The 15,997-nt window shown below is 37.7% G+C and overlaps 1 protein-coding gene across 3 annotated transcripts in view; it reads right to left on the reverse strand.

Annotated features, from left to right (window-relative positions):
- The window catches only part of ANKRD28 (ankyrin repeat domain 28), a 176,079-nt gene that overhangs the window by 149,064 nt on the left and 11,018 nt on the right, over positions 1-15,997 (reverse strand). The window lies entirely within an intron of this gene.

Raw genomic sequence — 15,997 nt, forward strand, 5'->3', positions numbered from 1 at the left:
TCTGATTCACGGTATTATCATCACGTCTGTATTACTAACACAATGTACCAAAGACACATCCTTGTCAATCTGCACCAAAACTTGTCGCTTTCACTATTTGTGTATCACGTGAAAGATGGCAGCTTATAAACAAAGTCTAAAACTCATCATCTCTAATCATCACCTGAAAATAATTCTACAGACATAGGTCTCAAGAGTCATTAACATCAGATCCAAACAGAATTATAGGGAAAAACATTGCAAAGTCCGGAAAGACACGTAAGAACACTTAGATAATGAATCAGCCCCACTGAACAACGTCCTGATACACAGGTACAATTTGAACCTAAGAGCACGCTTTCATCAACACTAATATTTCAGATGATTCTATCTCATATAAATGTGCATGCGTGTGCATTCACACACATTCATGAGAATGACATGGTGGTCCAAATGGACCCAGCTCTGCTTAAGAAGAATGTAGGCCCAAAGGTCCAGCAGGTCACCATTCCTATCACAAAGCACTGCAGTAAGACAGTAGGATCCTTATGAAAAGTACTACTATCAGACAACTACCAAAAATATGTTAAGCCCCGGAAGCCATTGTGTGTAGTTTTCCTTGCTTAAATATTGAGGTAATGCAACTTTTAGAACTGAACACTAGTTTCTTTCACAGTTGTCTGCTTATCAGCATAAACCACCTAAGAGAGACAGAACAGGACAGGAAAGGAGATGTATTCGCTCCACCTTCTGCTCTACTTGTGCTTACACACAGCTGCTTTTCAGCTTGTAATGCGAAGGTCACATCACCCTTCAGAAACTCCACATGTCTTTTTATTACACTTGCAAAAAGGAAAAATAATTTGTTTCTGTTAACTCGGAAGTAGACAAAAAATTCTCTAGTCTTTTGAGAATCATTTTTAGAGGCAAAGATAGAAGTATTATAACTTGGGCTGTTTGACTGATACAGCACTCTGTTCAGTGTTGTGATAGAGATATACTTTTTCTGGGCACTGGTATCACAACACAGTTCAATTAGTTATTAATATTGACCTACCATCATTTTTGTGTTTCTTCTCTTTTTAGTCCTTTATAGAATCATTTTTCCTCTTTTGTTCCTTCTCTGAACCTTTGCCCTGCCTTTGTCTTTTATTAGATGAAGTCAGATGCAACTAACTCTGATCTGACTTACATACATGACCTACTGCACAGATAATCACTCTCTAGTAGTTACATGAAATGGTCATGTTTTAGAGTTCGAACAGATCTAGGATTAGACCTGTGACCTTGAATAAAGTTAACTTCTCTGAGCCTGAATCTCCCTAACTTTAATAAGAACAATGCCACTTACCTCAAATTCATATAAAGTACTCAGTACACTTTAAGGACTCAATAAACATAAATCTCTTGCCCACCTTTCTCCTCCTTTCCTCCATCCGTCCCCAGAGTAGCTGCTCTGTCTCTTGTGTTTAATGACAAAGACAAGAGAGGAAGTTAAAAAAAAATCTTTCTAGATCACATCAGGGTACCTCAGGTAGTAACCAAGAAGGGACAGAAAAGGGAATGAAGAGGCCAGGGCTCCAAACACTACTCAACCAGAAGGGCTCTGACTTTGTCACAAGATACTGGTACACACCACAGGCCACATTCGGTAAAATGGATCCAGTGGCTTTTAAAAAATGAATTCTGAAAAATCACCAGTGTTGACAATCCCACCTTTCCTCAGTACAAATAAATACACACAAAAATTGCACCTTCAGGAGCCACTGAGGTGACCACCTTCCTCAGTGGTTCTTTTCTTCCCTATCAGGGAGTTTGCCCAGCACACAGCCCCACAGCCATACCGCATCTCTCAAAAGTGACCAGTACTGTTCAAGGTCCAACCCTTTGAGCAAAAAAGGAATTATGTCAGATACTGGGGATGTCTCACATAGGAGAAGGGTAGAATAACTGAATCACAGCAAGGCAGGAAAGCAGCTGAGCATCAGGAACCACTGGAACCAGGGACTTACAGTGGGCATCACTCCTGTCAAAGCAGACCGGCTTCCTTCAAGGAATATGAACACAGACAGGTCTTACACACTACATCTTACTACACCCATCACCACAGAGGGATGAGTCTCCTTCCTGGTTTCACTTAAAAACACCCAGGGAATTCTGACTGGCCCGTGTGAAGGGAGGCTGGCAAGTGACCAAGTAGTGAGGACTCTGGGAAGTCCCATTAGAACTATGTGGTAAGGGACAGAGATGGACAGACCGAACCCCAAAATAAGGGGGCACTGTTCCCAAGAGACACAAACATGGTAGGCAGGCAACACAAGGTAACTATTAGAGTGAGAGAGTAGAAAAAGCAGTTTTGGGAATTGAAGAGATCTCGGTTAAAATCTTTACTTGACCAGTTAACCAGAATAAACCTTGGGCAAGCTATTATCTCTGAATTAGCTTCCTCGTGTATAAAATGAGACTGAAGTAAGATTTAGAAAAAAAAAAATTCATAAAGTCCCTAGCAGAGTTCTAGTACATAATAGGCATCAAGATAAAAATGTTTTAATAGATCACTAATTCATTATATCTCACTTTTTCCACCAGTGAAGTTAGAAATAATCACATAAATGTTTACATACTCATATTAAGTGTTTATGAAAGTTCTTAGCATAAAACAGGCATTCTTCTGTCATTGAAACTCATAGAATTTCAGGGGAATCAACCTGATGCCTGATTATTTCCAGGAAGAAGTATTCTACACCACCTCTAAACTAGCAGCTTGCTTTCACTGAGCTTAAATCACTTCCTATAGTTTCCATCCACTAGTTTCTTAGTGTGACATATGATAAAAGTCCATTCCTGCTTCCGCATGGTAGGCCTCCAGATATTTGAGGCAGCCATGATGCCTCCCACTCCCCTGCCCAGGTGAATTTTCCCAACTGCACATTCCTATTTGCCTCAGTCATCCACATCACATGATTTCAAGTGTATCTCCCATCTGAACAAGCACCTATACCCAGAAATGTGGTAAGCTGGGCATATGGAGTAAGTCAGAATTGAGGCCTCCTTGTCATTTCCCTTGCACCAACCACTACACTTCTTTGTGCCACATGTGCTGATAAAGCTAGCAAGCTGCACCCCTCAGCCCCTTCCATCAACAGTATTCTATTGGGATCAGTTTTGGGAAGGAAGGACAGGCTCTTAAAATTCTCCCTCTTCACTTTCCCTTTGTCTGATTCAGCTGATCACATCAGCCTACCAAGCTCAATCCTCTTAGTTCCTTAACCTGTCATCCAAAGTGCTCACTATCTCAGAGAGTCAACACTGACGTTCAGTGATATTTCTGGGTCTCTTCCTTCCAAATTATGGTAGGATTATACTTCCCTGCCCCACAAACACCCGGGCTGGGTGTGGTCACCCCGCTTTGATCAGTTAAAAGTGAGCTGAAGTGATGTGTGACGGAGGCTTTGAAGCCTGATATGCCATTCATCATGTTCCCTCTCTGGTACCACAAGTACAAGCAACATTCCAGAAGGCAGAAACTCCAGACTGGGTTCCTGCATGAGAACAACACAAAGCAGAGAACCCTGCTGACCTGAGAACAGACATGTGATATAAGCAATAAATAAATCTCTTTTACTTTTTCAGTCACTGAGATTTAGAGGTTATCACTACAGCAAAATCTAGCCCATCCCAGCTAACACACTATCCCTCCTGTATCTGTGCCATCTGCAAATGTGATGAGTAATCTGTAAATCTCGTGCAATTCACTGAAGATAGGAGGTTTCATGCACAAAAAGAAAAGTTAGGCTGTTTTGGTTTGTTCTTAATGAATTCAGGCTAATTCTTAATGTTTAGTACTTCATCTCTCCTGGAAACAAGTAATTCTTTAAATAATCTACTCTAGAATCTCACCTGAGAGCCACATCAAGCTCTACAATCTTCCTTGTTCCCCTTTCTAAAAAATGGAGTAACCTTTCCCTGTCTCAAGTCTTCAGATGCCTCTCTACTTAACTCCACCAGGCCTGAAAACATAAAAAGTTATTTAGAGAATTCATTTTCAAGTTCTTACAACCCAAAAATATAATTAATTTAAGTCAAGAACAAATACCTGCTATCTTTAATCATCTCTCTGGATTTCATTTCCCTCATTCTGTTCTTTAACCCAAAGACTGACCTTTACTGACCATGGCCAGTCAGAGGAATCTTTTCTTTCAGATGTAATATTCATGTCTTCTCACACTGGGCTAGGCTCACTATCCTGTGCCATTCACTCACTACTTAAAATTTATTCAACGTTTACCAAATATTTGCTATGTATCAGGCAACTGCTTGGTCTGCGACATGATATCTGCCTTCAAGGAATTTACAGTTAAAAATGTCAACTGAAGGGGCTTCCCTGGTGGCGCAGTGGTTAAGAGTCCGCCTGCCAATGCAGGGGACACGGGTTCGAGCCCTGGTCTGGGAAGATCCCACATGCCGTGGAGCAACTAAGCCCGTGCGCCACAACTACTGAGCCTGCGCGTCTGGAGCCTGTGCTCCGCAACAAGAGAGGCTGCGATAGTAAGAGGCCCGCGCACTGCGATGAAGAGTGGCCCCCGCTCTCCGCAACTGGAGAAGGCCCTCGCACAGAAACGAAGACCCACCACAGCCTAAATAAATAAATAAATAAATTTTAAAAAAAATGTCAACTGAACACAAGAGAAGTGGATAGGAGCAACAACACAAGGAGTCTTGAATGCCTTACTTAAGTAGTAATAATATAGTGCTTAGGAACATAAACTTTGAAATTAGTCCTGGTCTCAATTTCTTCATCTATAAAACTGGGATAACTAACAGCAAAGAACTGTTCAAAGTATTAAATCAGACAACCCAAGTAATGGACTTAGCTATATTTAATGCTAATATTACCCTAAAGATAATGGTTAATAACTGAAAAAACTAACACACTGATATAACTGTCCATATTTTAGAAGTATTATGCTTTGGATCCAGCAGCAAGAACAGATTGAAGGATGAGTCTAAAGTCCATAAAGACAGTTAAAAGGCTGTTGCAGTAATCAATGATTCAAGTAGACAGAAAGAATGAGAAAAAAATCACCAAAGCGGTTTAGTCCTGACTCTGATAATAACTGTATAATCTTGTACAAGTTAACGTCCTCTCCAGGCCTCAGTCCTCTCATCTTAAGATTTGACCTAAATGATTAAAGTTTATTTCCAGAGTACCACCTGTTTTTAACGATTTTACATTTTATATATCTCTAATGTTGGTTACAGGCATCTCTTATACAAATATCTATAACAACAAAAACCAAAACTCCAAAGAATAATTAAATGCTAACAACTACCTTCAAAAGCAAGCAGAAAAAAACAAAAAGCATGCACAATGTCAAGGACTAGAAGAAAACTGCATCTGTGATTAGGCTTTCTGAGATAGCAAAAAACAAAAACAAACAAACAAAAACCTATTATAAATCTAGAAGCTGTGAGTTAAATTTTCTTTGCAATGCAGACTATCTTTATCACTTAAGTTCCCCAGTTTCCATGGAATAGCATGAAAAACTTTCAAGATACATTTTCCATAGTAAAGCCTCAGATAAACAGATTTCTAAATCATCTAATACCATTTCCTATTTTATCTCTCCATCTATTAAAACTAATAGGCAAGAAAAAGAAAAGATATCCAAACTGGAAAGGAAGAAGTAAAATTACCTTTGTTCACAAACAACATAATCTTACATGTAGAAAACCCTAAAGAGTCCACAAACCAAAAGAATATTAAAACTAATACATGAATTCAGCAAAGTTGCAGAATACAGAAGCAACACACAAAAATCAGAGTTTTTTAATACACTAACAAACTGAAAAGGGAATTAAGAAGACAATTCCATTTACAACAGCATTAAGAATGAAATACCTGGGAACAAACTTAACCAAGGAGGCAAAAGACTTGTATGCTGAAAACTATAAAACACTGCTAAAAGAAATTAAAGAAGAAACAAAGAAATGGAAAGATATGGATTGGAAGACTTAATATTGTTAAAATGTCCATACTACACACAGTAATCTACAGATTCAATATAATCCCTATCAAAATCCCAAAAATGTCTTTTTACAGGTTAAAAATCCATCCTAAAATTCATACGGAATCTCAAGGAACTCTGAACAGCCAAAACAATCTTGAAAAAAAAAAAAGAACAAACTTGGAGGTTTCACATTTCCTTACTTTAAAACTTACTACAGGGACTTCCCTGGTGGTGCAATGGTTAAGAATCCACCTGCCAACACAGGGGACATGGGTTCAAGCCCTGGTCCGGGAAGATCCCACATGCTGTGGAGCAACTAAACCCATGCACCACAACTACTGAGCCTGAGCTCTAGAGCTTGTGTGCCACAATTACTGAGCCCACATGCTGCAACTACCGAAGCCTACGGCCTGTGCTCCACAACAAGAGAAGCCACCACAATGAGAAGCCCACGCACCAAAATGAAGAGTAGCCCCTGCTCACCACAACTAGAGAAAGCCCGCATGCAACAATGAAGACCCCATGCAGCGAAAAACAAATAAATTAAGAAAAAAACAGGGCTTCCCTGGTGGCGCAGTGGTTAAGAATCCGCCCGCCAATGCAGGAGACACGGGTTCAAGCCCTGGTCTAGGAAGATCCCACATGCCACAGAGCAACTAAGCCCGTGCGCCACAACTACTGAGCCTATGCTCTAGAGCCCACGAGCCACAACTACTGAAGCCCGCGCGGCTAAAGCCCATGCTCCGCAACAAGAGAAGCCACCACAATGAGAAGCCTGTGCACCACAATGAAGCGTAGCCCCTGCTCGCCGCATCCAGAGAAAAGCCTGCGTGCAGCAACAAAGACACAACACAGCCAAAAATAAAATAAATAAAATTAAAAAAAAAAAAGAAAAAAAAAACTTACTATAAAGCTACAATAATCGAAACAGTGTGGAGCTGCCATAAAGACAAACATATAGACCAATGAAACAGAACAAAGCCCAGAAATACACCCTCACATATATATGGTCCACAGATTTCAACAAGGGTCCCAAGACCATTCAATAGGAGAAAGGACAGTCTTTTCAACAAATGGTTTTGGAAAAACTGGATATCCTTATGCAAAAAAATGAAGTTGGACCCTTACCTTACACCATATACAAAAATCAGCTCAAAATGGATGAAAGACCTAAACACAAGAGCTAAAATTATAAAACTATTAGAAGAAAATGGGAAAAGCTTCATGACACTGAATTTAACAATGATTTCTTGGACATGACACCAAAAGCAGAGGCAACAAAAGAAAAAGTAGATAAACTGAACTTAATAAAAACTAAAAGCATTTGTGCATGAAAGGACACTATAAATGCAGTGAAACGGTAACCTACAGAATGGGAGAAAATATTTGGAAATCATGTGTCTGATGAAGGATTAATATCCAGAATAGATAAAGAACTACAAACCAGTAACAAATGAAAACCCAATTAAAAAATGGATATTTCCCCAAAGACATACAAATGGCAATAAGCACATGAAAAGATGCTTAATATCGTTAATCACTGAGAAAATACAAATCAAAACTGCAAAATAGGGCTTCCCTGGTGGCGCAGTGGTTGAGAATCAGCCTGCCAATGCAGGGGACAAGGATTCGAGCCCTGGTCTGGGAAGACCCCACATGCCGTGGAGCGACTAGGCCCGTGAGTCACAATTGCTGAGCCTGCGCGTCTGGAGCCTGTGCCCCGCAACAAGAGAGGCCACGACAGTGAGAGGCCCGCGCACCGCGACGAAGAGTGGCCCCCACTTGCCGCAACTATAGAAAGCCCTCACACAGAAACGAAGACCCAACACAGCCATAAAAATAAATAAATAAATAAAAATTTTTTTTAAAAAAAACTGCAAAATAACACTTAACACATATCAGAATGGCTATTATAAAGAAAACAAAAAAACAGGTAGAAAATAACAAATGTTGGTGAGGTGCAGAGAAATTGAAACTCTTATGTGTTGTTGGTGAGAATGTAAAATGGTACAGTCGTCAATGCACAATTACAATATGGCATTTCCTCAAAAAATTAAACACAGAATTACCATATGATCCAGCAATTCCACGTCTGGGGATATATCCAAACAAACTGAAAGTAGGGTCTCAAACAGGTACGTACATACCCATGTTCACAGCACCATTACTCACAAGAGCCTAATGGACACTTAGAAAGCAATCCAACTGTCTGTGGATGGATTAATGAATTTTTAAAATGTGGCATATACATACAATGGAATGTTATTCAGCCTTAAAAAAGATATTCTGCCACATGCTACAACATGGATGAAACTTGAAGACACTATGCTAAGTAAAATAAGTCAATCACAAAAGGACAAATATTGTATGATCCACTTACAGGAAGCAGAATGATGCCTGGTGTTTGTAAGAGGTTGGGGGATAAACGGTATAGGGAGTTAATGTTTAATACATACAGAGTTTCAACGTGTGAAGATAAAAATAGTTCTGGAGATGGGTAGTGGTGATGGTCGCACAACAATGTGAATGTATTTAGTGTCACTGAATCGCACACCTTAAAATGATTAAAGTGATAAATTTTATGTATGTTAATTTTACCATAATGAAAAATGAATAGAAAAATAACTTTTTGCTTTTATATAAATGAATAGGAGTTTAGAGTAATATATATTTTTGTTTGATTAATTTTAGAATGAGAAATTTTTTTTAACACCAGTGGTAAAATAGTATTCTGATGAATTCTATCATACACAAAAAAACATTTATGAAGACCTATGCCCCTAAATATATCATGTTATTGTTCAGATAGAATAGGAATATGTTTAAATTATTTGATCTAAAAAAAAATTTAACATGGAATTTTAAAAGGTAACTATATCTACTTACACGTTTCAAAAAAAGTACATTGGTGATTACGAAAAAAATCTTTTTCAAGGCAAGTTTTTAAAGATAGAAAACTTCCTCACATTTAACTAGTGAAAATTAAGTATACAAGTATTAATGCTAAAGTATTATCTGTATTAGAATTTGAGAAAAAACAAATTGTGGTCTTTCCTAACAATCTAGTTCCTAATCCCCACTATGAAATGACTATGGGTCACTTCAAAGGATTACGAGCCTCCTAGGGATTAAAATGCTACACAGAAAAATAACATTTACAAAATCAGGTTAACCAAAATATTAATATCTAGGGGGAAAAGATCACTGTCTTTAAGTTTTTAACTCAACTCTTGACAAGTTTTTCTCCCTGATTTCTTCTGGATCTTCCACATCTTTTCACACCACGCAACACTTATTCATTGACCCCAAAGATACTGTTTAGGTCACAAGCCAAACTTACCCTTTACAAAGGCTTAACTAAGACCAGGCCTCTAATAAATCAGGGTAATGCTAATTATTTTATATAGATAAGAAAATATCTATGGAAAGTCTCTTTTCCTCTAAATCACTTTCAGTATGGTTCTCCTAAATGTTGCCTTAAACATAGTAACCTACCAACAATTCACTCAAACCTACAGAGCTTATTTCAGTGTTTAAGGAAACAGAAAGCCTATTATTTCTTATGGTTAGATAAAGCTCTAGTGTGTGTGTTTAAAAATTAAAATGCTCCTATCATATCCCCTTTTTTACGGGGATGCAGTCTCTTATACTTAAGGTGTTTGCTAAACCTATTCATAATTTTTCTCTAAGACTCTCATAAAATGACACTTTTTCCACAATCATTTGTCTATTGTAACCTTTCCAAAATAATTTACCACTTCCTGTGATTCTTTTTGTCATTCTTCCAGATATAATTCTCCACTCATCTACAAATAATGCTTTTGTAGCCCTATGAACTCAAAATTTAACCTTTGAAAATTCTGCTATACATTTTATACATTAAAAACATACTCAGGTCAAAATAAAAAGCCAGAACTTTCTATCAAAGCCCAAGGAATTTAAATCTTCTAGTCTATGGAAGCCTAAACCAACAAGAGACACAAACATAGGTTCAACAGTGTCTGAGGAACCAATCTCAGGACACCATCTGTTCAAAAAAATTTTGGCCTCAGGACCCCTTCACACCTTTAAATTATTGAGGAACTCAAAGAGTTTTGTTTATGGGGGTTATTTATAGTTGGTGCATTATTCAAAATTAAAAGTGAAAAATTGTTTATATACTTTCAATATTTCAAGCTTCACAGCTTCTTCACCAGGAGATTTCATCTCAAAAAACCACTTTCTCTGCTCACCCATAAATAGTAAGTAACTCATCTGTTAAAAGTTTTATCATGAGATTAGAGCAATTCAGCCACATCTTCAGGCTCCACGTCTAATTCTCGTTCTCTTGCTGTTTCCACCACATCTGCAGTTCTTTCCTCTACTGAAGTCTTGAACCCCTCAAAGTCATCCATGAGGGTTGAAACCAACTTCTTCCAAACTTCTATGTTGATATTTTGACCTCTTCCCCTGAATCATGTATGTTCTTAACGTCATCTAGAATGGTGAATCCTTTTCAGAAGGTTTTCAATTGACTTTGCTCACAGGCATCAGAGGAATCACTATCTATGGCATCTATATCCTTACAAAATGTATTTCTTAAATAATAAGACTTGAAAGTCAAAATTATTCCTTGAGCTGCAGAATGGATGTTGTGTTAGCAAGTATGGAAACAACATGAATCTCACTGTATTGATACATTTCCCTCAGAGCGCTTGGGTGACTAGATGCATTGTCAATGAGCAGTCATCTTGAATCTTTTCTTCTGAGGAACAGGTCTCAACAGTGGGCTTAAAATATTCAGTAAGCCATGTTTTAAACAGATGTGCTGCCATCCAGGCTTTGTTGTTCCATTTACGGAGAACAGGCAGAGTAGAGAGCATAATTCTTAAGGGCTCCAGGATTTTCAGAATCCAAGCACTGGTTTCAACTTAGTCACCAGCTGCATTAGCCCCTAACAAGAGTCAGCCTATCCTTTGAGGCTCTGAAGCCAGGCGCTGACTTCTCATCTGCAGCTATGAAGTCCTAGATGGCATCTTCTTCCAACTGAATGCTGCTCACCTACATCAAAACTCTATTGTTTAGTGTAGCTTCCTTCATTACCTTAGCTAAATCTTCTAGATAATTTGTGGCAACTTCTACGTGAGGACTCACTGCTTCACCTTGCACTTTCATGTTATGGAGATGGCTTCTTGCCTTAAACCTCATGAACCAACCTCTGCTAAGCTTCAAACTTTTCTTCTGCAGCTTCCTCACCTCTCTCAGCCTTCACAGAATTGAAGAGAGTTAGGGCCTTGCTCTGGATTAGACTTTGGTTTAAGGCAATGTGGTGGCTGGTTTGATCTTCCATCCAGACCACTAAAACTTTCTCTATGTCAAGAAGTACAAACTACTATAAATAAAATAAATAAACTACAGGATATATTGTACAACGCAGGGACTATAACCAATATGTTATAATTACTGTAAAAGAGAGTATAACCTTTAAAAATTGTGAATCACTATGCCGATTGAAACTTATACTGTATATCAACTATACCTCAATTTAAAAAACAAAACTTTCTCCATATGAGCAATAAGACTGTTTTGCTTTCTTATCATTTGTGTGTTCACTGGAGTAGCACTTTTAATTTCCTTCAAGAACTTTTCCTTTGCATTCATTCACAACTTGGCTAATTGTTTCAAAGGGCCTAGCTTTCAGCCTATCTGGGCTGTTGACATGCCTTCCTCACTAAGCTTAATCATTTCTAGCTTTTGACTTAAAGTGAGAGTTGTGTGACTCTTCATTTCAACAAGTACTTAGAGACCATTAGTAGGGCTATTTATTAATTGGCCTAATTTCAGTATTGTTGTGTCTCAGGGAATAAGGAGGCCAGAGGAGAGGGAGAGAGAGCAGTCAGAACACACACATTTATGGATTAAGTTCACCGTCTGATACGGGCACGGTTCATGGCACCCCAAAACAGTTACAGTAACATCAAAGATCACTGATGACAGATAACCATCACAAATAAAATAATGAAAAAGTTTGAAATATTGCAAGAATTACCAAAATGTGACTCAGAGACACCAAGTGAACAAATGCTGTTGGAAAAATAGCGCCAACATACTTGCCTGACACAGGGTTGCCACAAACCTTCAAGGTGCAGATAACAGAATATATGCGAAGCGCAGTAAAGCAAAGAAAAGCACAATAAAACAAGGTCTTCCTGTACATATATATAGGTTTCTCTACACAGACATCCAGTTTTGCCCAGGGCCAAAAACGGGTATGTGTGCATGCGCGAGCACACACAGACACACACACAGGCTCCATGCATTCATAACTGCCAAACTCAACATTAACTACTAATGTTTTCTCCAAGCAGCTTGTTTAAAGCAGGGTTTCTCAACCTCTGCAATACTGACACTGTAGAGCAGGTGGTTCTTTGTTGGGGGTGGATGTCTTCTTGTTCACTGTAGGATGTTTAGCACCACCCCTGGCCTCTATCCAATAGATGCCAGTAGTATCCTTTCCCCCTCCCCAGTTATGACAATCAAAAATGTCCCCAGTCATTAGAGAAATCCCATCCCCCACCACTGAAAATCACTGTTTTGGAGAAGTCATCTAGGAAGCCTGACCTTGCCTTTTGTTGTTGTTGTTAAAAATGGGGGGTGGGGGGGTAATAAATTCCATTCTAGCTCTTTCTTCTCACCACTCCTAGATTTAATTATCTGATGGTGGAAAGCAACTGTCCATTCTGAGTCTTATCTGCAAGCAATACTTGGAAAACAATACTGAATTAAACTCTTCTTTCTAGGGAACTCAGTCAGGTTTTCCCAATTTCAAGAGTGGAGAAAGCCTCTAGTAATGATCTTTTAGTAAGGATACATACATATATATATATATATATATATATATATCTTCTGTACCTTATGCACATTACTGCATGTCAGAGAAGGAAAATAGGCCAGTGTTTCTCAGCCTTGGGAGTGCATATCAAAATAACCTGAGATGTTTTTTTAAAAAAATGTAGGTATCAGGGTCCTGTCTCAGATACACCTAATCAGAATTCTTTACTCATCCAGCAATTATCTGAATGTCCACTATATGCAAAGCATTAGGTGATGTAGGTGATGGGGATACAGCAGTAAATAACAGACACAGTCCCTGCCCTCTTAGAGTTCACATTCCAGTAGTGGGAGACAGACCATAAATATAGTCATATAAAGAGAATTATTTCAGATAGAACCACAGGGAAATAAAACAGTGTAATGGAACCAATTTCCTGCATTCTCACCAATATCAGTAGATAGTAACAAAGTATTGAATGCGGTAGGTGAAAATGTTTCTTTTGCATTTTAGTATTCAGGAAGCCTATGATAGAAATTACATGCCTAAATTTCTTGTTACGTGTTTAGTACTGGGCAAAACTGTGGCCCTTACTCTTTGGGAAATTATAAGCTCAAGACTAAATAGGTAAATTCTCTCACAGCTTCAATTCTAACTTCCATGAGTTCAATGAAAACACTACGTCAAACTTTTGAAAATGGTTCAGTTTAATGATTTTATAAATGCGGGGGAAAGATCCTGCACTCCTAAACGCAAACGCAGGCAATAACAGAGAATAGTCCAAAAAAAAGGTTGCCTCCTGCAGAAGTCGTTCAAAGGAAAAAAACATCCACTGACAAGTTGACAGTCACAAGGATTGTTCACAACAAAATCTGGCAAGACTGAGGGAGGGGACTTCTCTTCCTCTCATTTTATACTTCTGTGAAAAACTGGTACCAAAAACCTGGAATAAGTAAGTTTTCTGCTCTTCAATTTTTCCTAAGAAGCAAAAACAAACAAACAAAAGGAACAAAAAACCCCAAAAAACAACAATCAAAACAAAGACCTCTTATATATCCTCTCTATGGTTAAAAAAAAGTTGTGAGTATGAAGAAAAGGGAACCCTCTTAACACTGTTGGTAGGAATGTAAATTGGTACAGCCACTATGGAGAACAGTATGGAGAGTCCTTAGAAAACTAAAACTAGTGTTGCCATATGATCCAGCAATCCTACTCCTGGGCATATATCTGGAGAAAACTATAATTCAAAGAGATACATGCACCCCTATGTTCATAGCAGCACTATTTCCATCAACAGATGAATGGGTAAAGAAGGTGTGGAATATTAGTCATAAAAAAGAATGAAATAATGCCATTTGCATCAACATGGATGGACCAAGAGATTAACATACTAAGTGAAGTCAGAAAGAGAAAGACAAATACCATATGATATCACTTATATGTGGAATCTAAAATATGACACAAACGAACTTATTTACGAAACAGACTCAGACATAGAAAACAAACTTATGGATGCCAACTATTACATATATAGAATGGATAAACAAGGACCTACTGTATACCACAGGGAACTATATTCAATATCCTGTGATAAACCATAATGAAAAAGAATATAAAAAAAATGTATATATAGGTGTAACTGAATCACTCTCTGATATTAACACAACATTGTAAATCAACGCTACGTCAATAAAATAAATTAAAAAAACAAACAAGAAAACAAACTTATGGTTACCAAAGGGGAAAGGAGTTGGGGGAGGGACAAATCAAGAGTTTGGGATTAACAGATACACACTACTATATATAAAATAGATAAACCACAAGGTCCTACTGTATAGCACAGGGAACTATACTCAATATCCTGTGATAAACCATAATGGAAAAGAATATATATATATATCACTTTGCTGTATACCAGAAACTAACACATTGTAAATCAACTATACTTCAAAAATAAATACAGTTTTGAGTATCAAATAAGAAAAAGATCAAACACTTCTGTCACATCAAAACTACTAAAAGGTACCACTTATACATACCCAGCCTTTAAGAATCAGAAAATATGTTCAGATGCCAGAAGATGTTTATCTAATGTTTCAATACACACTCCATTCCACACACACACACAGCAGCAACCTGTTCATTCTGTAACAGTGGTTCTCAAATGGATGCTTCACAAACTTCACAGTCTGCTCCCATGGTTCCCACTCCACAAACTGTGTGTAACTCTGTCACAAATTTGTAAATATTTTATGCCTGCAAGGAAGTAGCTACTTTTAGTAGCTACTAAAAGTCTCAAATTTAAAAGAACTGAAAAGACAAAGAATTTAAATAATATTCCCCAATCACAATGGAATTAAATTAGAAAAAAACCAAAAAATTTGGGAAATCCACAAATGTTTGGATATTAAACAAGACACTTCTAAAGAACACTTGGGTCAAGCACAAAATCACAAGGGAACTTTTTAGTTAGAATGTATTTTGAACTGACTGAAAACAAAACCAAAACATATCAAAACTTATAGGATAGTTAACACAGTATTATTTAAAAGGAAATTTATAGCTGTACACACCGATATCAGAAAAGAAAGACCTCAAGTAAGCTTCCAGCTTAAGCAATCAGAAAAAAGCAAACTAAATCCAAAGTAAGCAGAAGGAAAGAAATTATGTTAGAGGAAAAAATCAATACCATAGAAAAGATAAAAATAGGGGGAAAAAAATCAATAAAACCAAAAGTTGGTTCTTTGAAAAGACCAATAAAACTGACAAACCTTTAACTAGACTGAGGAAAAAAATAATGAAGACAAATTACTAAAATCAGGAATAAAAAGGGGTACATCACCACCGACCTTAGAGAAATTAAAAGGATTATGAGGGAATATTTTAACAAGTTTATGCCAACAAATTAGATCTCTTAGATAAAATGAAAAAATTCCCTGAAAGACACAAATTACCAAAACTGACTCAAGAGGAAATAGAAAATCTGAAGAGACCTATAACAAGTGAAGAAACAGAACTACTAATTTAAAAGTTTATCACGAAGAAAAGGCCTGGCCCACACAGCTTCACTGGTGAATTCTAGCAAACATTTAAAGAAGAAATACTACAAATCCTTCACAAACTCTTCTAGAAGAGAGCAGAGAACGCTTCCCAGTTCATTCTATGAGACCAACATTACCCTCATACCAAAGAAAAA

Source organism: Balaenoptera borealis, assembly GCF_965194805.1.
Source record: "Balaenoptera borealis genome assembly, chromosome: 5".
Lineage (NCBI taxonomy): Eukaryota > Metazoa > Chordata > Mammalia > Artiodactyla > Balaenopteridae > Balaenoptera > Balaenoptera borealis.